Source organism: Myotis nattereri, assembly GCF_964212035.1.
Source record: "Myotis nattereri genome assembly, chromosome: 6".
Lineage (NCBI taxonomy): Eukaryota > Metazoa > Chordata > Mammalia > Chiroptera > Vespertilionidae > Myotis > Myotis nattereri.
In genome coordinates, this window is record NC_138081.1 from 19,913,899 (window position 1) to 19,941,125 (window position 27,227).

Consider the following 27,227-nt stretch of genomic DNA (forward strand, 5'->3'; position numbering starts at 1 on the left):
TTGAGTTGTAGAGTTAGCTGATTTACTACCATTTTTTCTTGTTTTTTGAGATAGGCCTGTAGAGCTATAAACTTCCCTCTCAGGACTGCTTTCATTGTGTCCCATAGGTTTTGGATTGTTGTGTTTTCATTGTCATTAGTTTCCAGGATGTTTTGAATTTCTTCTTTGATTTCATTGGTAACCCAATCAATATTTAATAGCATGCTATTCAGCTTCCAGGTGTTTGAGTATTTTGGGTTGTTTTTATTGCAGTTTATTTCTAATATTATGCCATCATGGTCTAATATTATGCCATCATGGTCTGCGAAGACGCTTTTTATGATTTCAATCTTCTTGAATTTGGGGATACTTTGCTTGTGACCCAATATATGGTCTATTTTTGAATATGTGTCATGAGCACTTGAGTAGAATGTATATTCCGTGGCACTGGGGTGAAGTGTTCTGAAGATGTCTATTAAGTCCATCTGATCTAGTGAGTCATTTAGTATTGCTGTATCTTTGCTGATTGTTTGTCTAGAGGACTTATCCAGTGATGACAGTGGTGTATTAAAGTCCCCTACTATGATTGTATTGTTGTCGATCTCTCCTTTGATATCTTCCAGAAGATTTTTTATGTATTTGGGTGCTCCTGCATTGGGTGCATATATGTTTATCAGGGTTATATCTTCTTGTTGTATTGATCCTTTTAGTATTATGAAGTGGCCTTCCGTATCTCTTGTTATGGCCTTCACTTTGAGGTCTATTTTGTCCGATATAAGTATTGCTACCCCAGCTTTCTTTTCTTTTCCATTAGCCTGAAAGATATTTTTCCATCCCTTCACTTTCAGTCTGTGTGAGTCCTTTCTAATGAGGTGGGTCTCTTGTAGACAGCAAATGTATGGGTCATGATTTTTTATCCATTCAGCCACTCGATATCTTTTGGTTGGAGCATTTAGCCCGTTTACATTTAAAGTTATTATTGAAAGGTACTTGTTTGTAGCCATTTCTTTTTTTGTGTGTGTGGCTGTTTTCTTTCTGGGAATTTTATTTCTTCTTTTTACACCAGTCCCTTTAGCATTTCTTGCATTGCTGGCTTGGTGGTGATAAACTCCCTTAGCCTTTTTTTGTCTGTGAAGCTTCTTATTTCCCCTTCAATTTTGAATGATAGCCTTGCTGGATAGAGTATTCTTGGATTCAGTCCTTTGCTTTGCATCACTTTGTAAATTTCCGTCCATTCTTTTCTGGCCTGATGTGTTTCTGTTGAGAAATCATTTGATAATCTAATGGGAGATCCCTTGTATGTAACTTTCCGTCTCTCTCTTGCAGCCTGTAAGATTCTCTCTTTGTCCTGAACATTTGCCATGGTAATTATGATGTGTCTTGGTGTGGGTCTTTTCGGGTTCACCTTGCTTGGGACTCTCTGGGCTTGTGTGACTTTTTTCTTCCCCACCTCAGGGAAGTTTTCTGATATTATTTCTTCCAATAGGTTTTCTAATCCTTGTTCCTCTTTCTGTCGTTCTGGCACCCCTATTATTCGTATGTTGTTTCGTTTCATGTTGTCCCAAAGCTCCCTTAGGCTCTCCTCCTGTCTTTTAATTTTTTTCTCCAACTGAAGTACAGTTTGGGTGTGTTTTGCTTCCCTGTCTTCTAATTCACTAATTCGGTCTTCCGCTTCTCCTAGTCTACTGTTGATACTTTCAATGGTGTTCTTTATTGCAGCTATATCGCACTTCATTTCTTCTTGGGTCTTAGTTAAGTTGTCGATTTTTTCATCTGTTTCTTCTTGCTTCTTGGATAAGTTGTCGATTTTTTCCTCCATCCGGTGTATGCACTCTAGGACCCTTATTCTGAATTCTTTTTCTGTCATGTTGTATGCCTCTGTATCACTTAGCTGCTTTTCTGGTGAGTCCTCCTTTTCTTTCCTTTGGGGATTTCTTTGTCTACCCATGTTTGATCTCACTGACGTATATAGATATTGAGTCGTTCAGTGGCTGCTCCCTAGGTGGCAGTGGCTCCTCGGGCTGTGGTTGCTCCTTGGGCGGTTGTGGTAGCAGCTGCTCCTCTGTTGTTAGCGGGTCTTCTGATGGGTGCTGTTCACAGCTGTTGTGGCTCTTCTGGCTGGTGGAGGGAGGCTTCACCCACAGCAGCTGTTCCTCAGACAGAGCGTGTGGAGATCAGGAGGCCGCTGTCGCTTGGATCTGCTGCGTTGATTTAAAGGCACAAAATACAACACAACAAGGCACAACGTACCAGGCACTGAACACAAATGAATTACGGTATTAATAACCCCAAATAAAGATGGCCACCCAAGCTAAGAGAGTTGGGGGGTAAGGAAGAAAGAAGAGAAAAAGATAGAGAGAAAAACAGAAAAAAGAGAAAAAAAAAAAAAGAAGAAAAAGAAAAAAAAAGAAAAATAGAATGAAGTAGAAGAGGGGAGGAGACTATTCATATGCGGAGAAAACTCCGATAGAACCGCCACTAACCCCAACAAATTCCAGCAACGGATCTCTGGAGTGAATACAAACTACAAACAGCCAATAATATCAAGTGAGGCAAGGGAAAGCAGAAGCACAAAAATAACTGGCCGGGGGTGGGGTGGGGGAATGGGAGACAGAAAAAGAAAAAGCAGAACAACCTCACATACAATCCTTAAAGAAAAGAAAAGAAAAAAAAAAACCACAATATACTCAACAATCGAGCAAGCAACAACAGAACAATAGAGAAAAGGAGAGAATAAAAAATTTGGATAGTGAAGAAAGATAAGGGAGAGGTGGATAAGGATTTAGAGCAGGTGATTGGAAAAGGGATATATAAGTAGGGTGAAATTTAGACAGGGCGTATGAAGAATAGGAAAAATCTAAAGCTGGAATAGGGAAAGAGAAACAGGACAGCAAAAGGGGAAAAGTGGGGAAGAGAGTTTTAGCACAGCAGCACAATTGAGGTAGAGGAAAATGATGCTAAAGGAACGATGAAAATAGAATGGAGAACCTTAGTCCCAAAATAAAATAAAGAGAAAATAAAATGACACTTTAAAAAAAAAATGGTAAAATGGCAGCAGTAATAGTACTGGTTAAAAATAAAAATGTAGTAATTAAAAGGGAAATATCAGGTGATGAAAAAAGAAAATAAATGGTTTCTTAGTTAAAAGGTGAAACAATAATTAAAAAAAATAATTAAAAAAAATGGGCTGTAATGAAGGTGCTTCAGATCTTCTGCTCCTCTTTTTGGCACACCAGGTATTCAGGAGAATGTTGAAATTTCCTCTGATACACTGTTCCTCTGTGTTGTAAGCCACAGTCCTGATTTTAAGGCAGGCTACATTGGTTTCCCAGACAGCCCTTATCTGTATTTACAGAAGAGTCAGTTCGTGGCTCTGCCTCTGGGTGGCAGTGCGTCGGGATTGACCTCCGAGGGTATAGGACCTCTCTGACCAGGTGTTCTCTATTGTACCAGAAGCTGGTTTGGGAATGTCCTCCGCCCAGAGCTGGTTTTCCAGTAGTCACTCCCCGCTCTGTTTCCCAGGCTCCCCCAAAACAGCCTTCCCTTACAAGCTCTTTGACTGACCCCAACTGGGTAGTCCCTTGCACTGGGTTCAACAATCAAACGCACAGATTTAAGAGCCTGGGAAGTTGTGCGTACTCGCAACGCTTCACCTTCCAAATCTGCGCGAAGTCTCTGCGGGCGCTCTGGCTCCTGGCACCGAGTAGCCGGCAAACTGGCGTAATCTGAGGCTGCCCGTTTGTGTCCCGTCCAACTGTGGGCTTATTTATAGCGTTCCCTTCTGCCAGCAGCCCTGGGGGTGCCCTTCCACACTCGTGGGTCACGCTGGCTCCAACGGCCGCGGTCTTTGTGGGGCGCAGAGCCCCCACCCCCCTGCGCGCGTTCCACTCTCCAACCTAAACTGCAAACCGCACCTTTGGGGAAAGTCTAACCTTTCTGTGGGGAGAAGCCGAGTTCCTCTGAGTTCACGTAGTCGCGCTGCTTGAGAGCCGTTGTTGCCGGGTTAGTAGCTGGTCTCTGGATGCCGGCGACAGTCACCCAAGATGGCACGGTCTCCGCGGCTGTGCCGGCGCACCTGGAGAGGTTTCAGCCTCAGCCTCTAACCGTTCCCTTTATCTAGGATTTCTCTGTCTTTCCTGGCTGCAGACTGTCTCAGCTGAATCTCCTCTGCTTATTCGGGCTGTATGCTACCCGTTTCAGCTGCCCGCCCTTATCTGCTCCGGGACAAGGCACCGACACGTCTGTCTAAACCTCCGCCATTTTCTCTCCCCCTTTGTTTTACTATGGTTGCAAATATCAAAAAATTTCTATATGTGACATGGCACCAGAGTTAAGTTAGGGTTTTCCAAAATGCTGACACGCCAAGCTCAAAAGGTTCGCCACCACTGTCCTATTCTATAAGTTTGTGAGTATAATGCCTTTTTTATAGGATTGTGTGTGGATTAAACCAGATAAATTGTGTAAATTTCTTGGTATAAATCCAGAAATATGTTTGTGTGTGTGTATCCTATATAGTTGATTATATCTGCTTTACATGTGTGTGTTGCATATATAATGCAATTACATGTATATAATATAAACACATATATAATGCAAATATGTGCTACTACATTATATAATATATATCTCATATATATTTTAGGTATGTGCATATTCTACAGAACTGGGATACATAAATGCATGTATAGGCATATACACATATCTATACTAATAAAAGGGTAATATGCTAATTAGACCGGGTAGACCGGACATATTCTGGATGTCCTTCCTGACAGCCGGGGGCATGGCCGGCCTGCAAACCCTCAGTGACCCCAAGCCCCGGCCGGCCCTGCCCCCCAGCAGGGACCCCCACCATGATCCTGGGCCTCCTTCAGGGCAGGCCCCACCTGTGCACCAGGTCTCTATCCTGTATAATAAAAGGGTAATATGCAGATTGACATTAACGGCAGAACGACCACTGGACCAGTCACTATGAGGTGCACTGACCACCTCTTGGTCCCTTTCCCTGGCCGGCAGGCTCTGATTGCCTGATGGTGAATGGAGAACCGGGAGTGGGGGCAGGGCCAGCTGCGGGCAGCTGGGGAAGATGGCCCTGATTGCAGGCCAGGCCTAGGGACCATACCCGTGCACAAATTTCATGCACCGGGCCTCTAGTATATTTATATACATATTCTATATAGTTGGTTTTATATGCTATATAAATATCCTGAATAGTACTATATAGTTATCCTGTATACTTATATTTTATGTGTGCATATGTACATATATACACACATACTAGTATGTGTTTGTGCGTAAATCTCCAGAGCCAATACCTTTTGACCTATTTATTCAATAGGTCCCCTCCATTCTGCAGAATCTCCTCCTTTTATGCCAATCCTACATGACCTTAGAGGTACAACAAAAATGGGAAATTCCTCCACGAGTCCTCTCTTAATCCCATATTATTATACACACTGATTACATACACTGACTTCCTAATCTATTTTCTCCCCAGTCTCATATTAATAATTATATTGGCAGTTATTGGTCTGTATGGTGAAGTGAAGCCTCTTCCCAAATACTGTAGACTAGAGAGTAGGAACAACTTGTGTTTCATTGTCTGTGCTGTGTAATAAACCATCTTAAAACTTTGTGGCATTGAACAAGACTTATTTCTATTGTTATGGGTCAGGAATTTAGGTAGGGCTATCCTCAAGGATCTATTTAATTTATGGTTTTGATTGGGTGGAAACATCTAACATGGCTTCTGTGTGGCTGCATGTCATTCCATGCTGGACTAGAAAGATTAGGTCCAACAAGGCCTCTCTCATGTTGGGAACTTGGTGCTGCCATCTAGGATACCTCGTATCTAGTGTTTTCTCATCCATCAGAGATTGTCCGCACATCCTCTCTCTATCCAGGATAGTTTTGTTTTGTTTTTAAATATCTTTATTGATTTCAGACAGGAAGGGAGAGGGAAAGAGAGATAGAAACATCAATGATGAGATAGAATCACCGATTGGCTGCCTCCTGCATGCCCCCTACTGGGGATCAAGCCTGCAACCCAGGCATGTGCCCTCAACCGGAATTGAACCTGGGACCCTTCAGTCCACAGGCTGATGCTCTATCCACTGAGCCAAACCAGGTAGGGCAGGATAGTTGTTTTGTTTATTCTACAAGCTAGGCTTCTAAAATGTAAAAAGCAAAAGCCTTCTGGGCCTTTTTAATGCCTAGGGCTGAAAATGAATGTCATTACTTTTGTTACATTTTATTGGTAAAAGCATGTTAGGTGAGGGAACTGCTAAAGGGTTCCTGTGGATTACAAATGCAATACACTACTCAAATATTCTAATGGCATAATAAGTGCTTAGTTACTGTTTTAGATATAAAGAAAATTTACATAAATAAATGTGAAATATATAGGAAGGGGAAATAATAGTAAACTTAATTGCCCTCGCTGGTTTGGCTCAGCAGATAGCGCATTCCCTGCAGACTAAAGGGTCCCAGTTCGATTTTGGCCAAGGTCACATGCCCGGGTTGTGGGCTCGATCCCCAATAAGGGGCACGCAGGAGGCAGTTGATCAATGATTCTCTTTCATCATTGATGTTTCTATCTCTCTCTCTCCCTTCCTCTCTGAAATCAATAAAGAAATATATTAAAAACAATAAACCTGATCAACCTGATCATTCAGTTAAAATTATTCCAACAAATCTTTATGAGTTACATTGAAGGGAATATTAATTGTTATATAGCCCATTGGAGTTCAAGAATATTATAGAAGAAATAGTATGACTAGTTATAGAAATGTATAACTCTTGTTTCATCTCAAATTATCTAGGACTCATCACTGAATAGATGTTTTCCCTGAGTGTACTTTATATTACTACAGACCTGTAAAAAAAGTCTTTTAAAGAAGTATGTGGGAGGAAATTAGTGGTCAAGTAAGTGTAAAACACTGAGTGTTATATTTAACAATATGAGCATATTTTAAAAAGGCAATTACATCCGTAAAGAGAACCTACTAACCTTTTTTTTAACCTAGCATGCTCAAGCCATTTTCCCCCATAAAATAAAACAGCATCCTAAAGAAAATAGTTTGGGAAATGCTAGCATACATAGTTCCTATACTAAAACCAACTTGAGAAGTAAATTTTCCCCAAGAGCTCTATGGTTTATACAAACTAAGATTTTAGGAATTAAATTTTTTTCCTTGTTACTAGCTCTGAACTTTTGTGACACGCCTTAATGTAATCCTTCCCATTTTATGCTTTTCCTTTTTCTTTCATTCTTATGGGAATTCTCATCTTTTACTTTACATTCCTGAGGAGAAGCCAAAGTAGATGAAGAATTTTCTGCAAATTATCCTTCCTTGAGGGGCAAGGAAGGGCCCCATCCCCTGCTGTGCTCACCTGTCCCTCTATGTCCCACCCCATGTCCTCAACAGGGAATTTCCTCTTGGCTATGCTCACCCACCAGGATGAAAGCAAACACAGTACTCAAAGGAATGTGATGCGCTGCAACGTGCCAAAAAGATAGTGTCAGACCTCAGGGTATCCTCTGCAGCTGCCAGTGTTTGCCTGCCAGTGATGACTTCAGGAGAGCAGGGGCGGAGGTGGGGCAAGAGGAGGGACCCTGGACCCCTGCAGCTTGCTCCTCCTCTTCCCTGTATCCTTCCAGAGTATGTGTGGGGATTGCAGCCAAAAGCATCTTCCTATCTAAATAAGGGAGAAGCTATAGAGAAACAAGAACAAGAATGTCTGTTTTCAGAGCACTGAAGAGAACAAAATGTGTACTGACATCCCCATTTTTACATTTTACTGAAAATCTACTTTGAGTCTTATATTTTTCGCTGAGTGAGCACCCCCTCAGTGTAGTATTGAGTTAAGGTTTAAATGCATGGCCTCTTTAAAGCTTTTCCATCACACTTTAGAATAAGTACCATTGTCTACGTTTTACAAATGAAGCTTCAAGGTTAAGTAGTTTGCACAGGGTCAAAATTTTGTAACTAAAATCAAGATTCAGCTGAAGGTGTGCCTGCCTTCCTTAACCACCATGTTAGTATCTAGGTTACTCTAATAATTTACTGCAGAAATCTGATCCTTTGGAAAAAAGCCAGCTGGCAGTGGAATAGAGGATATGTTATGAATCATTGAGGTAACTAAAAATATTTTCATATTTCTTTCCAAAAAAAGAGAGACTCTATTCTTATGGCCAATATTTACTGGGGGAGGGGGTTGCAAGTATTATAGTTTGGAGCTTATTCAATTTTGTGGGTACTCATTAAGTGAAAGGATATAAAATTAGGTACAGAATTTATACTTACATTGATACCACAAACACTAAACTCCAAATTTATAAAACCTAACAAATACTACAACATTATGAAAATTCAGATATGTCTGACACACCATGATAATACTTTTTTCCCTTGTATATTGAACTCTGCACATGCCTAGCCTCACACTTTCCTGTCATAATACAAGGTGAGTTAGCACAGTGGGCAACAGGAGTATTACTAGAAGCTAATCCTGCACCTGGAAAATATTGTCACTGGTCACAGAAATGAATATAAATAATATATTCTACCAAACTCAAATCTCCTCCCCTTTCATTAGATCCCAAAATGGCCTATAGTCTCTGAAGGGAAAGAGATAGATGATTGTTCTCAATTGTTCTTTCCTCCTTATAAGAACATACACCCCTACATGTATGTTGCCCTGGGTGGCTTTTGCCTACACATCCTGTCAGAGAAGCATTCACATACACATTGTTGACCGTGGGTGTGGCCGTGTGACAGGCTTTGGCCAATGGAAAGTAAATGGATGTGATGCTGCATCTAACCTGAAGCATTCCATGCAGTTTTGCGGTCTGATTTAGAATTTTCTGCTCCCGTTTCACACTATGGGGAAAACATGCCCTGAATTGTGACCTCCCCTTTAGTTTGGAGCAAGAATAAAACAACACATGCCCCGGAAAACCCAGCAGAACCATTGGCCAACCTGCAGCCGGCTCATAGCAGACATACAACCCACATGTACGTAAACAAGAAATAAATGTTAGCGTGCTAGTGAGACACTTTAGCGAAAGCTGGCTAATTCAAGACACATAAAAGTTAGAAAGCAGTTCATTTTATTGGACTTTAAAAATATGTATTTTTATTAATTTCAGAGAGGGAGAGAGAGATAGAAACATCAATGATGAAAATCACTGATTGGCTGCCCCCTGTACCATCCCCCTACTGGGGATGGAGCCTGCAACCCCAGCATGTGCCCTGACTGGAAATTGAACCATGACCTCCTGGTTCATGGGTCGATGCTCAACCATTAAGGCACACTGGTCTGGCTAATTGGACTTTTTCAACTTGTTAATTTCATACACATATTAGAATAAACAACTAGTTTCATAGCTCTAAGGACATGGGTTTGAAGACAAAAAGAGGAGTGAGAATGTATGGAGCAGATATCTAGAAACTAGAGGGGCCACTTTCAAAGCCACATGACTGGATGGGTAACTGGCCACACAACAAGATTTGGGTATATTATCCACAGCTCAGTCCTGATTCAATTTGGATCTCTCCAACAAAAAATTGAAAGTGTTGAATTATTCATTTGAATGAGGTCTGTTGTTGTTTCCTAAACTTAAAATAAAATAAAAAATGTAACACTGAACAGTGGTCACTTCTGAGCAATGACAATTTTTTTGTGACTAAAATTGTTAGTAATGGTGCTAATATGATTCAGTTTCTCTCATAATTGTGATTGCAGCTACTTCATGTGAGTAAATGGACAGAATGAACTTAAAATGAGCATCTTGGATTCTTTTAGAAAACGTTTACTTCAAAGCAAAGTGATAGGGAGATAAGCCAATTTCAGAACAATGCAAATGTGTGACCTTTAGTGAAATGCTAAATTCCTATCTATTGGTCATTATTTGAGCCCTGCCAAAACGAACTATTGATTAGCCAACTAGCAATCTATGTATTGCACCTCAAAACTCCTAAGTAACATTGTCTACAACTTTACAGTCTGAATGTCCCTCACACTGCCTCAAACCCAAGGTAGGGCTTTCAATGAGGAGCAGTGTCCTCTCAGTATATGAAATGCTAATGATGTGGTACCGGACAGCTCTGGTCTAGGATGTCCTAGAAGCCCTTCACTAGTCTCCTCTGTGAGCGTATAGAAAGCGGGCCTCTATCTCAAGGAAGGAACAAGGATTGAATGTGTGATCCTGACAGTCTTTTAGAAACATGGGTCAACTGCCTCCCCTATGTACCCTGACTGGGAATTGAACCCTTTCAGTGTATGGGACTGTGTTCCAACCAACTGAGCCACATCAGCCAGGGCGATCCTGACAGTCTTCATGAAAACTTAGTCATTTTCAAACACTCAGAAATGCAGGGATGTTATAAAGACTGTGTCTCATTAAAATTAGCAGAATCAGATGGGGATTGTCTTAGAACAATGCCACTTTTTAGAATATTAAGAATATGTTGATTTAGGGACTTTGTAAATTATAACGTCAAAGCAAAGACTGGATGGGCAAGTGTTTAGATGGTTAGTGAGGTTACGGGAAGCCCTGATAATTTGCTCAGGAAATATTATAAATCATAGATAGCCATGATATTTGATTTGGAGTACTAATCATATTTCTGCTTCAACCATATAGGTACCATAGAAAATTAAGAGAAACATTTACTTATTGCCAGTTCTTTACAGACCCATCATCATAATTATCTTTATCATCTTTAAAGTTATCAGCATGACAACCAGTTAAGAGCCTATTAAGTTATAAAAAAGTCTATGCTACATTATATATATATTAAGTACACACTTCTAAATATGTATTTATATTAAGATATTGCTTTTATATAAAAATCTTTCAAATAAAAAGATATTCCTAGTCAGTATTAATTTTTATATTTGAACTTATTTCTCTAATGATTGTTTTAATATCAATATGTTACCTGCCTGCTCAAATTCATATATGCATTTCTAAGTTAAGCTAGGGTTTAATCATAATCCAAATTCCGTGTGCTTAAAGAGAAAATACTAACATGTCTGAAAACACAAAGCAGTAAGTGGGAGACTAATACAAAATTTCCGAGACAGGAAAAGCCACAGGAGCTATAATGACTAATGGAGCCACACGGGGGACTTGAGTTAGATGTGAGAGCCCAAAAGCATATAAATAAAGAGAAGGAGGAGAGGGTTCAGGCCATGGTAGCAATTCGATGAAGAATACAGAAAAGGAACAACCAAGATAGAGTTGGCAAACGATGAGTAAACATCAATCCAGCTAAAGCGGAGAAATCAGAAAACAGAACAAGGGAAAATGTGGGCCACGGCACACACAGCAGCACTGACTCAAAGACGAAGGGAACCATGGGGAGTCTGAAGGTTTAGAGATACATGAAAATTTAAGATAAGGGAAACACTGAAGACTAGATTATGTAGGCCTATGTTATAAAGGAATTTATAAGTATCAATATTGACATATTTGCTAGTTGCCTGAGCACAAAGAATTCTAGGACTGACCAGTTAGCAGGAAGGGGGAGCAAACTGGACATGTCTAGTGTCCATGCTCAAAGTATGCTCAAGGCAAAGGATTTAGGAGATGACATCTGGAGGGTGCTGCAGGCTCAGGAGGAAGTGAAGTTGCAAATGAATGCTCTGGTCCTATTATCTTTAGCTCTGGAGCCCAAGTAGGTCTGGTTCTACCTGTTCTGCATGTGGTGTCTCTTAAAGTTGAAACTGCAGGGAGCCAGAGGAGACAAAAGCAGGCCATGACTGATGTGTATTCTTAATTAATGTCAAAGTGACGTAGAAAACAGATAAATGGAGAAAGATGAATTAAAAGACACAAAGAGATGTATATATGCCTACAATGCAGATGCTCCCTGTGTGAATAGCATTAGTAATGGCAGCTAAAATTCACTGGGGTTTTATTTATACCAGACACTGAGCTAAGTACACTTTCCCCCTCATCTTTATTTATTTTCCCCATTTATCTATTTTGGTTTTTAGTTACAGTTTACATTCATTATTCTGTATTAATTTCAGTTGTGTAGCACAGTGGTTAGAAAATCATGTACTTTACAGGATTGCCTACTCCCCATCCTCCGCCACTGCCCTATGTTTCAAATACCTACCTGGCCCCATACATAGTTATATTATTGACTATATTCCCTATGCTGTAATCCACATCTCTGTGACTGTTCTGTAACTACCAATTTGTACTGCTTAATCCCTTCGCCTTTTTCATCCAGCCTCTCAACCTTCCTCCCCTCTGACAACTGTCAGTCTGATCTCAGTATCTATGAGTCTATTTCTATTTTTCTTTTATTTGTTCTTTAGATTCCATGTATAAATGAAATCATAAGTATTTGTCTTTCTCTGACACATTTCACTTAGTAAAAAGAGAACACTGGCTCTATTAATGTGTAACTACTTAGAAGATACTCCCTAGATCCATCCATGCTGTTGCTAAATGTAAGATTTCATAATTAATTATCATAGAAAATTCCTTTTATCAGCATGGTTACTAAGACTCAAAGATGTCACCAAAGGCCACAGAGCTACCAAAGATAGAGCTAGAGGAAGCTATGTTGTATCTAACCCCCAATCCCTTCTCTTAACCAGGATACTACATTGCCTCCCAGTTTTGAGTCTGTGAGGTTCAGAGTCTTAAGATACCAACAGTGCCAGGCTGGTGTTGCTCAGTTGTTGAGCGTTGACCTATGAACCAGGAAGTTATGGGTCAATTCCTGGTCAGGGACATGCCCGGGTGTGGGCTCGATCCCCAGTGTGGGGTGTGCAGGAGGCAGCCGATGAATAATTCTCTCTCATCACTGATGTTTCTATCTATCTATCATCTATCTCCAATAAAATAATACAGAGTGTGGGGAAATAGGATGAATTTCTGTTTAGATATGCTGATACTGAGGTGCCTGCAAATTGCTCAGGCAGATATTTAGTGATAAAAGTATAGTCTGGGAGAGACAGAGGTCATAGTTGCAGGTGGGTGGTGGGTATTTGGAAATCTTACAAATGAGGGATTTTCATTGAAGCCATAACAGTGATTCAAATCTCTAATGGAAAGAACATACAGAGAAAGGGCAGAGGACCAAGAGATGAAGTGGAAACCATGGCAGCATAGGAAGCACAGAGAAGGCAAAAGACAGGCAGGGATATAGGAGACCAGTCATTGAAACATCAAGGGAAATGGCAACTGTGGAAGGTATACTTATTCTACTGATGAACTGTTTCCATTGACATAAAAAGAAAACACTGGCTCTATTGCTATATAACCACTTAGAAGATACATTTAGAAATCAAAAAATATATCAACTATCTTTAAACACACAGCAAACATTTGTGTCACGAGAAGAATAAAGAAGATTCTGTGTAGTTACAGAGTGAGCTAATGATATATACATTGAAACATATTTCATAATGACTATCCTGGCAAAAGGATTGCATAACATATTGAATGACTCTTTCATTAGGGCCTGGCTTTTATGGTTTGGAAGTTTTCTTGCAAAATGAATGAGAAATTTGAGCAATACATTTTATTTTGGTCTTAAATGTCTGTCCTCTGAACTCTCCTTGGAAGAAAGCCTTTCTTCCCCATTATATGGTGGGGGTGGGGGCGGAGGTCACGACTAATATTTATTAAACATATACAATTTGACAGAGTTCTAAATCTTTTTAAAGTAATGTTCATTATTATAATAATGAAATACATATTTTGGTGTTCATTCCAGCTCCTGGCCAGAGCTCCTAAAAACACTTGTAATTTCCTAAGTGATAAAAGCTAAAGAAGTGTGTTTTGTGGTAATATTTGTTTTCTGTCCCAGACTCCTAAAGCAGCTCCAGAGAGATAAGGGTGAAAGATACACCTCCGTTTATGTTAAACCAGGTAACTTGGAAAGCCCCTATGGATGGGGGTGGGGGGGGGGAGGAAGAGGGGATGTGGCTGGTTGCCAGGGGAACCAACACATGATTAGAGAGTTAGAACTTTCAGTCCAATCTCTTGTCCTCCAGAAAGGGGAAAGGGGCTGGAGATTAATAGTCCATCATACCTACCTGATGAAACCTTACAAAACCCTAACTGAAGGCGTTCAGGATAGAAGCTCCATGTTCCTTCCCCAGGCCTTGCTCTGCATTTCTTTCATTTGGCTGTTCCTGAGATACATATATATTTTTTAATTAACCAGTATTCTAGTAAATCAATTGGTAGGTCCTGAAATCTGTGAGCCATTTCTAGCAAATTATTGAACCCTAAGGAGAAGGGGTAGGGGTCTGTTGTCTCAAAGGGGAGGAAGACATTTCACAGGATGCTGAGAAGAGCAGGTGTTTGGTAAACAAATATTTACCATGCCATGCAGCTAAGTTTTTTGCTTACAAAAATGTTATTTTTGGTCATAGCTCCCATCCTGTATAGGCCCCCTAGCTAAACTCTTCCAGGCAGGTAGGAAGCTCTTTCTGTCTGCTGGGTCCCAATGGTCTCCAACTCAAAGCAATCCACACGCCATGCCAAAGTGGCCCTTTCTGGGGTGGCATATTCAGCTCCCCCTCAGAAACTAATCACACTGCAAAAAAAAATAAAAAAAAAATCATATGCATGAAAACCTGTGGAAGCAGAGGCCACAAATCCCAAGCAGGAACACAGAATGGAGACCAAGTATTAGCAGCCCAGAATGGGCTCTATAGAAAATATCCTCCTCCACCTTCCCCATCTATTTCTCCTGCATTGGTTTTCCCTTATCCAGTCTGGCCTGCTCCACCTGTTCATCCACTTTGTCCCAAAGATGACTCTTCTCACACAAATTGAATGATATGCCTCCCTTTAAAGACGCCCCCTCCATGATGCTTTACAATAGCTCTAACAGACAAATACAATTTCAGAAACTGTCCCCAGGTCTGCCTTTCCCCTCCCCTTTCATTTCCACCTACATGGAGATTATCCCAACGTTGCTATTACATGAACACAAATAGCACTTCCGACTCCTCCTGCCTTAAAATTCTATTTCTATATCTGACATGTCTTTATTCCTCTCTGCCTCTCCAATCCTACTTATTTTTGAGGACATGACACAAATTGATTGCAAATCTTATCCAATGGTACTATCCTTTTCTAGTTAGTCTCTTACACTCTTAAAGCACAGTGTGCCCTGTTTCCTCATGAAAGGCCTCTGACTGTATTACACACACGTCTCCCCACTAATTTGTGAGCTCCTCAAAGAAATAAACTTTTTTTAAGCATAACCAATGGATGCAAGATATTGGGGGGTAAGGAGGGGGGGAAGGGGAGGCCAGGGGAAGGTCAATGGGGATAAAAAGGAGACATATGTACTACTATTTATAATACTTTAAACAATAAAATAAAATTAAAAAAAAATAAATAAGATAAAATAAAACTTTTTAAAATGCTTCTTTGGATGCCAAGCAAGCAAGCCGAGTATATAACAAAGTAGGTTTTCAATAAATGAATGAATGTTTACTTATTTGAATCAATGAGCTCCCACAAAAAAAGAAGAGATTCCAGTTTTCCACATTACCCTCAATTGTACAGTTAAGCTTTTTAAGCATTAGTTTTATATCATGTGAAGAGCTCTTGATTAGGAGAGAGGGATGACTGTATTGAACTTCCAGCTGTGTGACCTGTGTTAACTTAACCAAATGAACTTGGCCATTGATTTATTTTTTAGAGACTCAGTTTCTAATCTGTGAAATATAGACAACAGTTCTTGTGTTTTTTAACTCATACAACCACCATAAGATGAAATAGAATGATACACTTGAAAGCACTTAAAAAGTCCTAAAGTACCACCTTCATGTAAGCAAAAGAGGATCATTTTGAATATCTAGCCAGTGTTGGCCCTCAGAGGAATAATTTGAAAGAGTGGCATTTGGGGTGTGTGTGAAATCAGGGAGTGAACTGGGGCGGAGAGTCCAGTCAGAAGGATGTGCAAAAGCACTGAACTCTTGGGAGCTGGAACCAGGAGTGGGCCATACAGTGGGAGAGAAAAGAGACAAACATCACCTTAAAAATAATTGTGCCAAAGGTTCAACTATAATGTGTGTCCTCATTCAAGGTGAATTTATTTTATGTTACATTTTGGAAGATAAATAATACTCTTTTTAAGAATTTAGGGGAAATGGTGTTCTAATATGAATTTGGGGTTCTTGATTCAGTGGTGGAAAATCAACTCACTTTATTTCCACATTAGACTTTTTTTAGATTCACTTGGTGTATATTTTCAATGTTCTCTAACAATATCAATTGTTAAACTAATGTGTACAGAAAATGATTTTGAAAAGCTCAATTGTTAAAAAGCCCCCTTGATACAGAATATTATAGTATCTGCAGTTGCGTAGCAGACATAGTGAGTGATAGGTAGAGATCTGACATACACTTGCTTCCCAATGAAGAAGTTCTTGTTTTGGAAAAACATATATGTCTTAAACATGGCTTAACTAATTTCATTAAAGACAATAAATGGGCTTATGGAAAATGGCCTTTTATGGATTCCCCTCATAATATTTTGTTAGTGTTGCCAGGGTTTATTTAATTAAATTTGGGAAGGATATTGAGACCTTTGGCCTGCAACGGTAATGAAACTGCTGAGTATATTAACATTGTGATTTATAAAAGAGCTTTTATCTGACTCTAGGGGCAAAGTGGTATGTGAAGTGTTGCCATCTTGAAGGTAATAAGACTTGCTCACAGCCACTTCTTCTATATTTGAGTTCATTGTAATTGTCAGTGTTACTGCATCTTTGTACTCATGTGATTCTCCCTTATAATATCAAGTGTAGTTCTGCCCCAGACTTGTTAGGTCCTATTTGTTCTTTGATTTTACAGAGGAGAATTCTTTATAAAAGAATCTTCTGGAACCTGAACATAAGGAATTACAATTCTGGTCAGATTTATAACTTACTGGAAGTTACTCAGGGATGAGAGAGCTGGAAATGACAAATGCAGTTTCATAAGCCTAGCTGAGCTTCGGCAAACTGACGAGAGAGCGAGAGCATTGGTTCTTCGGAATATGGGGATGCTATATATATGCTAATTTTGCTTAGTGTTAACAATAAAATTATTTGGTATGTTTACTTTATTTGCCTCTCATCCCCTCAACCATCTAGCATCAGACATTTTATAAAATTCTTTATATTGATCATACTTTTTAAAACTCATGTGATGCTCTTATTTTATCCATAGAGGCCTAAAAATTATTGATATGTTACTTAAAAAAAAAAACAACAAGAGAAAGAGACACATTATTGTGACAACTGCACATTTGACATAATCTTTAAGATTTTATACTCCCTCCATAATTTATTAAAGTGGCTTTCTACTTCCCTGAGCACAATTTTAATCATCTTATATAATCTTATTAGTAAAACTATCAGCAGTGGATAATAATCATTTTTGAAGTGCTTGAAAATATCTGTATCTTATTTGAATCCCCTTTTAATACTCACTTCTTGACTCCATGTAGTACTTTTAATCATTAATACTATACCTCTTCCCTTAATTAATCAAAAATCCATTAAGCATTCAATATTTAATAACCTTCATAACTACACATCGAAGTTATTTAAAAACATAGTTAAGAGAAGAAATAATACAAAACGTCTATAATTATAAATACTTCCTATATATATTTTAAAACTGTTGTAAAATGTTTTCTATTTTATTTGCTTAGCTTTTATATTACAACTACTTTTCTGAAACACTTGAAAGTCTTTTTTTTTCTATTCATTATTTGACCTGTGGGTTTTCAAGATTTATTTTGAAATAACTAAAATTACGATTCGCTTTTGGATACTCAAATTGATAGTTTGGTCAATGGAAGCCCATTTAAGTTTGATCCTTTGTACTTCTTTGAGCAATACCATCAAAAGTTTCTTTCAAGTAATCTTATCATCAGGCAACAACAAGGAGTTTTACTGATCTGCTTAGTTTTTCCAAGAACCAGGATATGTAACCAGCCATTCACTAAGAAATAGATTTCTTCTCAGGGAGAAAGATATTAGATGTCCGATTCTGAGCTCTAAGGATTAGGATCAGATTGTTTCTGGTATGTATTAGAGCTGAGCAGAGTGTCATCAGGTTTTAAATCTATTATTCCAATAATATAAAAATTACTTTTGCTAGCACATACCCAAATGAGTTTTATGTCTTATCCAAACTGTCATTCACCTCCTTTCTTCTGTGGGTCTTATATATTTCATCCATAGTCATTTTGTAGCTAGTCTATTGAAAGACTAGTTTATTTAACAGTCTGAATACTATAGGAATAGCTAATTCTCATAACTATCTATAATAATAAAAGCACATTATGCTAATTAGACTGGACAGCTGAACAACCTTCCGGACGTCATTCTGGATGTCCTTCTGGACGAAGCCACAGTGGTGGGGGCCAGGAAGAGGCAGTTAGAAGTGATCAGGCAGGCAGAGGTGGTTAGGGGTGACGAGGCAGGCAGGCAAGAGGTTAGGAGCCAGTGGTTCCAGATTGTGAGAGGGTGTAGGCTGGGCTGAGGGACCTTCCACCCCCATCCATGCATTTCATGCACCAGGCCTCTAGTTTCTAATAAGTCTTCTGCTTCTTAGAAATCTCCTTTAAAAAATCCACAACTTTCCTACAGAAAAGGTTTCTTCTTAAGAAGAAATAGTTGATTACAGATTTTCAATAGCTATTATTCTAATCAAGAGCGTCCTACAGAAAAGGACTCAGTATGTATAGGGAAATAGAGTAATATGGTGTAAGTATAAGCATTATTTTCTGAATCTAAAATTATGATACACAGTCTGACAAACACATAAAGATCTTACCAGGTGGTATACATAAATCACACTACATTATTTAATTGCAGAGATGGTTTTACTGGAAAGAATACATAAAATAGAAACTCCTGGAAATTCTAATATTTTTTTTTTTAATGTTTGTAGAACAGAGAAGAAAAAAAGTACAGGAAAACAGTGTAATTAATTTAGGGTTTGATAGAGAATTAAAAATAGGAATTGATAATGATACAAATCTAAAATAATAAAGATAATTAACAGCAGCCACTCTAACAATTCCCATATCTCAATGGCTTGACAAAATAAAAGCTTATATTTCACTCAGGCAGAGTCTAATGTGGGTTGGGCAGCTTTTCATGTAATAACATAATTTCTAGGTGCCTCTGTCCTCTCTCTTTGCCTCATACCACATAACTACATGTCATTCTCACTCACATCCTATGCATGGAACTGATCATATGGCCTACCGAACTCCAAGGGGAGATGAACAATGCAGAAAAGGATGTGGATATTGGTGAACCCTCTTAGACTCTGCCACAATAGACATGCATTTTTCTCAACCTACATAACTAAGGAATGGTGGGCACAAGGCACTGTGAGAAAAAAACACACACAAAACATCAAGAAGTAGTTGCAGAAGTAGTAGCAGCTCTACCAAGGATAGTGACGATTTCATCAGATAGAAAGAAGGTCCAATAATATATGTTCAGTTGATGAATTAAGAAAACACCCTGAGAAAAAATGCTGACTCTATGGACTTATTCAGTCTGAGGGATAGAAACATTCTGGACAGCATTATTATGGATGAGAGGTGGCGAATGAGGCATAACAAAGTCAGTGTAACCAAGACTGCATGGACAGAGGTGAACAGAGAGAGGCACAGGTTCCAAAAGCAGGAATAGCCTGAGTAATCCATTTGTGGTGATAAGAGAACATCACTATAAAAAAAGTGTTCTGGTCCAGCCAATACCTATTGGGGTCCAATCACTCAAAAACAGCCAGGAATTTTTTCATACCAAGAATAAGAAAGAACTTGGAAACTTGGATGGGCTATACATTTTATATCTAGAAAATTGCTATAAACATAAGAAGGCATAATATTTTATTATTTAACAACAAAAAGGTGTAAAATATACAAGGGGGAGGAAAAAGAGAAAGAGGAAGACACTATTTGATCCAGGGAATTGATAGATATAGTAAACTTGAAGGTTTTGTAATAATATAAAACTATATATAGTATATAAACCCATATTTTATAGATTTGTACAATTTTTAATGACTTTATTAGTTGATAGTTCCACATGATTAATCTATAATTTTTTAGAGGGAGAGGGACAGAGAAATATCAATTAGAGAGAAACATCAATTGGCTGCCTCCTACACTCCCCCTACTGGGGATTGAGCCTACAACCAGGGCATGTGCCCTGACCAGGAATTGAACTATGACCTTCTGGTTCATAGGGCAATGCTCAACCATTGAGCCACACAGGCCAGGCAATTAATTTATTTTTAAAAGTGAGCCATTCCTGCAGTGTATGTGTATCTTAGAGTGGCTATGATTTCAAAGTAATAAAAGAAGAAAGAGAACTGAGTAGAGAATAGGATGAAATGCTTAAGAATTGAGAAACTAAGCATTAAAAAAGAAGAGAAAAGAGTGGAGATGAAAGGTAAAATAAGATGCTATTCACTGAAGCTCTGCTATAGATTATTTCAGGCACTGTGCTAGGTACAATGTGCTCACCATTCACACAAAATAAATAATTGGACATGGTGAAAATGGAGGGACAGTCCAATTAAAGTACATAGAACAAAACTAATAATGTGACTAAAACTATTGAATGAAATGGTTAGGCTAACAACAGTTCAACTGATAGAAAAAGAGCTAAACACCTATTTTGGTTTGTTTTTTTAGAGAATAACAAGACTGTGTGTAGGTGTGTTTGAGAGAGGAAATAGAGAGGATAAAGGTATAAGGAGCCTTGTTGGGAGTTGGTAGAAGTAAAATGATACAGCATAAAAGACTGCTGAGTAGAAAGAGGGCATGAAAATTTACCTAAATTTGAAACTGCACCATGTTACGTGTGCAGTTTGTGAAAAACTAGTCTATTTTTAACCTACCTCGACATTTATCAATTTGTATGAGAGTCGATCTCATAAGACTAAAAATATTGGTGAATTGGAAAAGAGTCCAAGTGCACTATGCTACAGGAGATGTAATACCTTGTGAAAGGAACACCATGGAAGAAGAAAAAGATGAGAATATTATAAACCAATGTGTGGAAATAGCCAACCAAAATTAAAGACTTATTTTACACAAAGAGCAGTTCTGGGAATTGACTTTTCAGGCTAAGGGCTCCTTATCCTCTTGGCCACTTTACATGTAGAGAGGCAGCAAAAGTTTACTCAAGTCCAGGTGGAAACCCCCAGAAGTCTATTACTCCAAATTTCCCTGAGATTGTCTGTTTTGTCCCATGGTAATTCCATGTGCCTGTTTGTTTGTATTAATGAAACAATTTCCAGATCTCGGCTATTCTCACTCAGCTATGAGTTTATGAATTTTTGAAGCATCAACTATTTTAACATTTGAAAAAGAGTGATATGTTAGTGGCATAATTGACTTAACCATTCTGCTGCTTTTCATGTTTTACCAATTCTAAGCACATTCATGAAGGACAGGGAGATAGACTCCCTGACATGTTAGGATATAAATTTCAACATATTTATAAGAAATGAGGAACAGATCATTACAGGATATATCAGATTAGCTTCTATGTTCTTATTTCCTACCTACTGGAACAAAAGAAGATCCATTTAGGGAAGAAACAAACAGACTAAATATAGGAAAAATAAAGCCAGAAATATATTTTGAAAGTAATAGAGGTGATTAACAAATCAGACCTTGAACCAATCAGAGATGGTCCAAATGTTTACTTTGATAAGCAAATAAACTTTCAAACAAATTCATCTGTGACACTTATATGGTTGACACACATAAATTTCTTGCAGAATTCTGGCCACTATCTGTAGTATTTCTTATTGTAGGAAGGAATACAGGAAAGGCCATGGGAGCAGGTTCTTTCTGTCATCATTTAGTAGAAAATTCTATAAATGGAACTCCCTAGCACTCTAGAAAATCCTGATGATACAAAGATAAGAGACAGTTTTCCTCTATCACCTACTCTTTATAAGCTAAAGGTCCTTATGAACCTGAAAACTTTCCTACTGTGACTTCAAAGGCAAGATATGAAAGGAAAATAAAAATATTACATTGGGACTCTTCTTATTGTCTAGTCCCACCACAATTGGACCCCAGTAGTAAATATAGAATTGGCTGTATACACACACAAACCCATGTGCTATCATACACAGTGCTTATATGTACTAACCTTGAAACATAGCAGAATTATAAATCTCTAAGAAATTTTAAAGAAACATCCTCTTCCAAAACACAACAGCTAGTCTGAGATACCACTCCTGATCCTGTGTACTTGCTAACAAATTAATAGAGGCCTATGTTAGGGACATTGAAGAAATGAGTGATAGTTTCTCAATTAGCACTACCAGGGTCTTAATTAAGCTCATTATAAGGTTTAATAAGGAAAAATACAAAGCATGAATTATTTATATTCCTCCATAGTTGTATAGAACTGGAAATTACATTTCAGAATCACCATTAGAGTTCCTAATGTTTTAGCAACTGATATTTACGGACAATCATTTTCCAAGAAGAGAAAAAAAAGAAGAAGAAACTCAATCCCTGGCCTGTGTGACTCAGTTGGTTGGAATGTCATCTTGTATACCAAAAGGTTGTCTGTTCAATTCCCAGTCAGGGCACAAGCCCAGGTTTCAGGTTCAGTCCCCAGTAGGCATGCAGTTGATGTTCCTCTCTCTAAAAAATTCAATAAAAACATTTTTTTAAAGAATAAATTCAAGAGACTCTTATCTGAATAATAGAGCTAGAGAAAGGACTACTACAATAACTTACATTCTGTTGCCTTAAACCCTGCTGAGTGAAAAAATAAATCCAAAAATGAATCTCTCTTTTGACTGTAGACTCAGATTGCTTTAAACCATTTTTAAATAGCTCCTGAGGTTCACTTGTTTGACTGTGAATTGCTTCCATTTATTATTGAAAGGTCATCTTAAAATATAAGGCCATCCTATATAATAAAGAGGTACTATGCAAATTGACCCTCACACCCTCGCAGAAGATGGCCAGCAGGGGAGGGCATTTGGGGGTGACCAGGCCTGCAGGGGAGGGCACTCAGGGGCAATCTGGCTGACTGGCAGAAGCGGTTAGGGGCAATCAGGCAGGCAGGCAGGCAAGCAGTTAGGAGCCAGCAGTCCTGGATTGTGAGAGGGATGTTCCAGATTGTAGAGGGTGCAGGCTGGGCTGAGGGACACCTCCCTCCAATGCACGTATTTTGTGTACCAGGCCTATAGTATATAATAAGAGATTCTGGCTTATTCCAACATTTTTTATTTATCTCCCTAAGTCACAATGTCACTTTTGGTGTGCCAGTACTCTCAGGCTATTAGTTCATCTTAATTTAGAGTGGGCTGAAATATTGTTATGACCAATGATGACAGACGTTCAGCTAGAGTCTAAAAACAGCAGATTAATAAAGACCTACTTTGCCCTTCTCAGGAAACAGAGCCAACTCAGAAACATCTATTTATATGTGCTCTGGGAGGGAAGGAACATGTAATCTGTCCTTGAAGGCTTATGTTTTTCATTTATGTAAGAAAAATACAAAGGCTACAATATCACCAATAGTTTGCCACAAGAATAGCATAATTACTCATAGTGTGTAGAAACGCTCAACAAACAGATAAAATGACAAATTTGATTTAAGAAAAATAAACATGCTCTAAAATTACTAATCTTAGGCTTACAACCAGTCTCACATATGATTTTAAAAGTTACTCTTTGTTTCATTTTTATTTGTTTTCAGTAAAGAAAATAAAGAATGACAAAATTCTTTCTCTTGCACTTACTGATGGAGGGGGGGGGGGGAACCCTCATTGTCTTTTGGCCCTAATTCACCTATCAGAGGCCCCTTCTATGGGAGTCCAAAAATGTCTTTCGACTTTGGTAAAATAGGTGTTCAAAAGAGGAATAACCACCAGCCATTCCCAAAGAGAAATGTTGGCCATTGGTTCCCTTGCCCAGAGGGTGTGAACTGCATGAGGAACAGAGTCTCCTGAGGACCTGATCGCAGTCCATGCTTGCTCCTCATGCTCCAGAAGGAAAGTGTGTGCAGGGCACTAAGTGAGATCTCCACCCACTACACACCCTGCATGATGTTAGTCCTCCTGCTCCTCTACTACTGGCAGCAGAGTACAGGGCAAGCCCATGGGTCCCAGCTATGCTACTGCAGAATAGATGATAGGTGACATACAGGAAAGGACCATCAGCAGCCATGAGAAAGTAAAAAAGAAAAAGAAAAAAGAAGGAAAACTCGGCCAATAAAATTACATAATGCCATCAATTGTAAGATCTCGTGATTTCAGGGAATTTAAATATGAAAGCACAAGTCTTTGAATTGCTAAAATATAATACATTGTTCCTCTCAAGTCCTGAGTGGGTTGTTAGCTGTACAGATGACATCACAGACTCTGACTGGCTGGAGGAACACAGTATTATAAAAGTAAATAATCACCTTCTATTTTTAAGCATGTAAATAGTAAATAGATAAAATTCCCCACCTCTTACCCCTTCTTTACTTAGGTTTGTTTGTTTTTTAAATCCTCACCTGAGAATATTTTTTTCATTGATTTTTTTTTAGAGAGTGGAGGGGGAGATCAAAGGGGGAGAAAGAGACAAACATCCATGTGAGAGAGACATTGATTGTTTGCCTCCCATTCGCACCCTGAATGGTGCTGAGGATCAAGCCTGCAACTGAAGTATGTGCCCTTGTCTGGAAATCAGAAATCGAACATTCCACCCTTCAATCTTCACGCCAACAATCTAACCACTGATCTAAACCATCACGGCTTCACTTAGTTCTTAACCACCTCTCCTATAATAAGGGGAAATCTACATTTCACCAGGATTTCCCAGGTGATTCTTGTCCACATTAAAATTTGAGCTCTGCCAGCCTAGAACATACAGTTCACTGTCCCTAAATAGGGTAAAGGTGTGAGGATTCTGTGAAAGAAAGCTGATCTTTGTTTTGTGAAATAATACAATTAACTTAGAAGTAATGAACCCACAGTATTTCCAACAGCTAATTTGAAAACATGCTTTAATACCAAAATCTTGATGTAATAAAAGATCCTGTTTATCACTCTCAAAGATTATTTCAAGTAATACAGATTGCATATTTGAAAAAAAAAGTCAATTTTGGGAGAGGGCTCACTGTAAATATAAAAAGGTAGTAGCAAAGTGTTTTACTGAAGTACATATAAAAAGTCATGGTTAAATGTTTTACCAGTTTTACATTTCTATGATAAATCCCACTTGGTCACTGACGTCCTATCCTTTTTTAAATATTGATGAATTTGATTTTCTAACATTTGGTTAAGGATTCTTGCATCTATATTCATAGTTACCACATGAGCAAACCTTTATTATAAAGTAACTGATTAGTAGAGTTCCAGATTTAATGATGGTTGGCCTATTTTTCACAAAGATCTGATAATGGTGTGAATAGATATGCCTCGAAAGAACATGAAGGAATTTATACCTTACTCCCTGTTCCCTTAATGTCCTCACATGCAATGCAGGAGGAATAAAAGCAAGGAAGTATACTTTGGAGTTTTTGATTTGAGTAGCAGACTATAATACTTTTATCTTAAACTAGAGGCCCAGTGCAGTAAAGTCCCTAGGTCTGGCCAGGGATCAGGGCCAATCTGTGGGGCTACAGGAGAGGCGATGGGTGGGGAGGCCCCCACTGGCACCTTCCTTGGCTGGCTTGGCACCGCTGGCCCTGCCCCCCCCCCCCCAACTGGTCGATTTGCATATTAGGCTTTTATTATATAGGATAGCATGGTTTCCACCACACATTTAATTTATTGGGGCTCAATCACTAGAGATAAAAATAATGTACTTTTGAGTACATTTTATTGACTAGAGATTTTTAGATTCTTATAATAGATTTGACTTATAGTCTCAGACTCATACAATGCAAAACCTTGGTTTGTAGGGATTACATGATGGTCTGGAAAGTATAGAGAACTAGTCAAGATCAAACAAAATAGATAAGAAGGGACCAGTTTCAGTATCCAAAGTGCAATCACTTTTACTGTTCTACTTTTCCTCTCCTATTTCTTCAAAGTATCACCCCTGGATTCCTTGATTAAGTTGTTTTGCCAAAATGCTTTGGTGTACTTCTCAATAACTTGGAGGAGGGAATGGATTATAAGGATTATAATGGATTATAAGGACCTGCATTTCTGGGAGGTTTGTACTCTGACAAATCACTGTAACCCCAGATCTACTAATTAAAAAGAAATTGATTAGCAAAGGATGGTAATCAGAATTGATTGTCAAGTTAAAAGACTAGATAGATTGTCATTCAGTACTGGCATTTCTGCCTACAAATTGTGTTATTTGAGACAGGAAATGTAATTCCTTTTAATATTAGAGTACTCAGTTGCAAAATGGATATATTGATGCTTATTTCATAGGTACAGTTATTCAAAGGACTGAATGAGATAATGCATAAGACAGTTTGTTAGTTGTAAACCGGGAGCAAATGTAAGCTATAAATTGTGGTCTACTGAAGAAAAATACATCTACTAGATTTCAGTGACCAAGTATAACTTCTGACTGGCACATATAAGCTACCTGACTTCACCTCTCTCACCTCTAGCTTTCAATTCTTTAAAAAAAGCCGATATTTTCTCTTCAATGTCATGGACTTTAGCTAGGTCAAAGAGGCACTATATCTAAATGTCATTGAAAACTTCTCTACAAATAAGGGTTCTTTCATAGTGAAAATATTGTTGATGACATATTTACTGATGAATTATTACCTTAGGTAATTCTCTGATACAAAAAGAGAAAATATTTCTCAAAACTGGTGAGGATCTTATGATATCAACATATGGTAATATACAAAGGTAAATCAGAAAGTCCTGATGTACTGGATAAATGAAATATAAAGACAAATGCACTATTATAGTTATCCATGATTTAAATATCTATATTTTAATATATCCACCTAATATTATGTATTTTTCTTGAATACATTTTCTGAATTTAATGAAAAACTTCTTAGTTGTTATATAATGATTTCCTTATTTATATTTGTTCCATAGCTTTCTAAAGATATATGCTTGGGATAAGAAAATTTATTTGAAGTATTTTTCACATCAATTGATGGCCATCCTTTTTTTCCTGACCCCAGATTAAATTTGCTGACTTGTATGGAAAGGAATAGTTCACCATTAAAGAAACTGAAAGCTATTCCTGTCAATAATTACATTATTCTCCACTTCAGAATGTTAT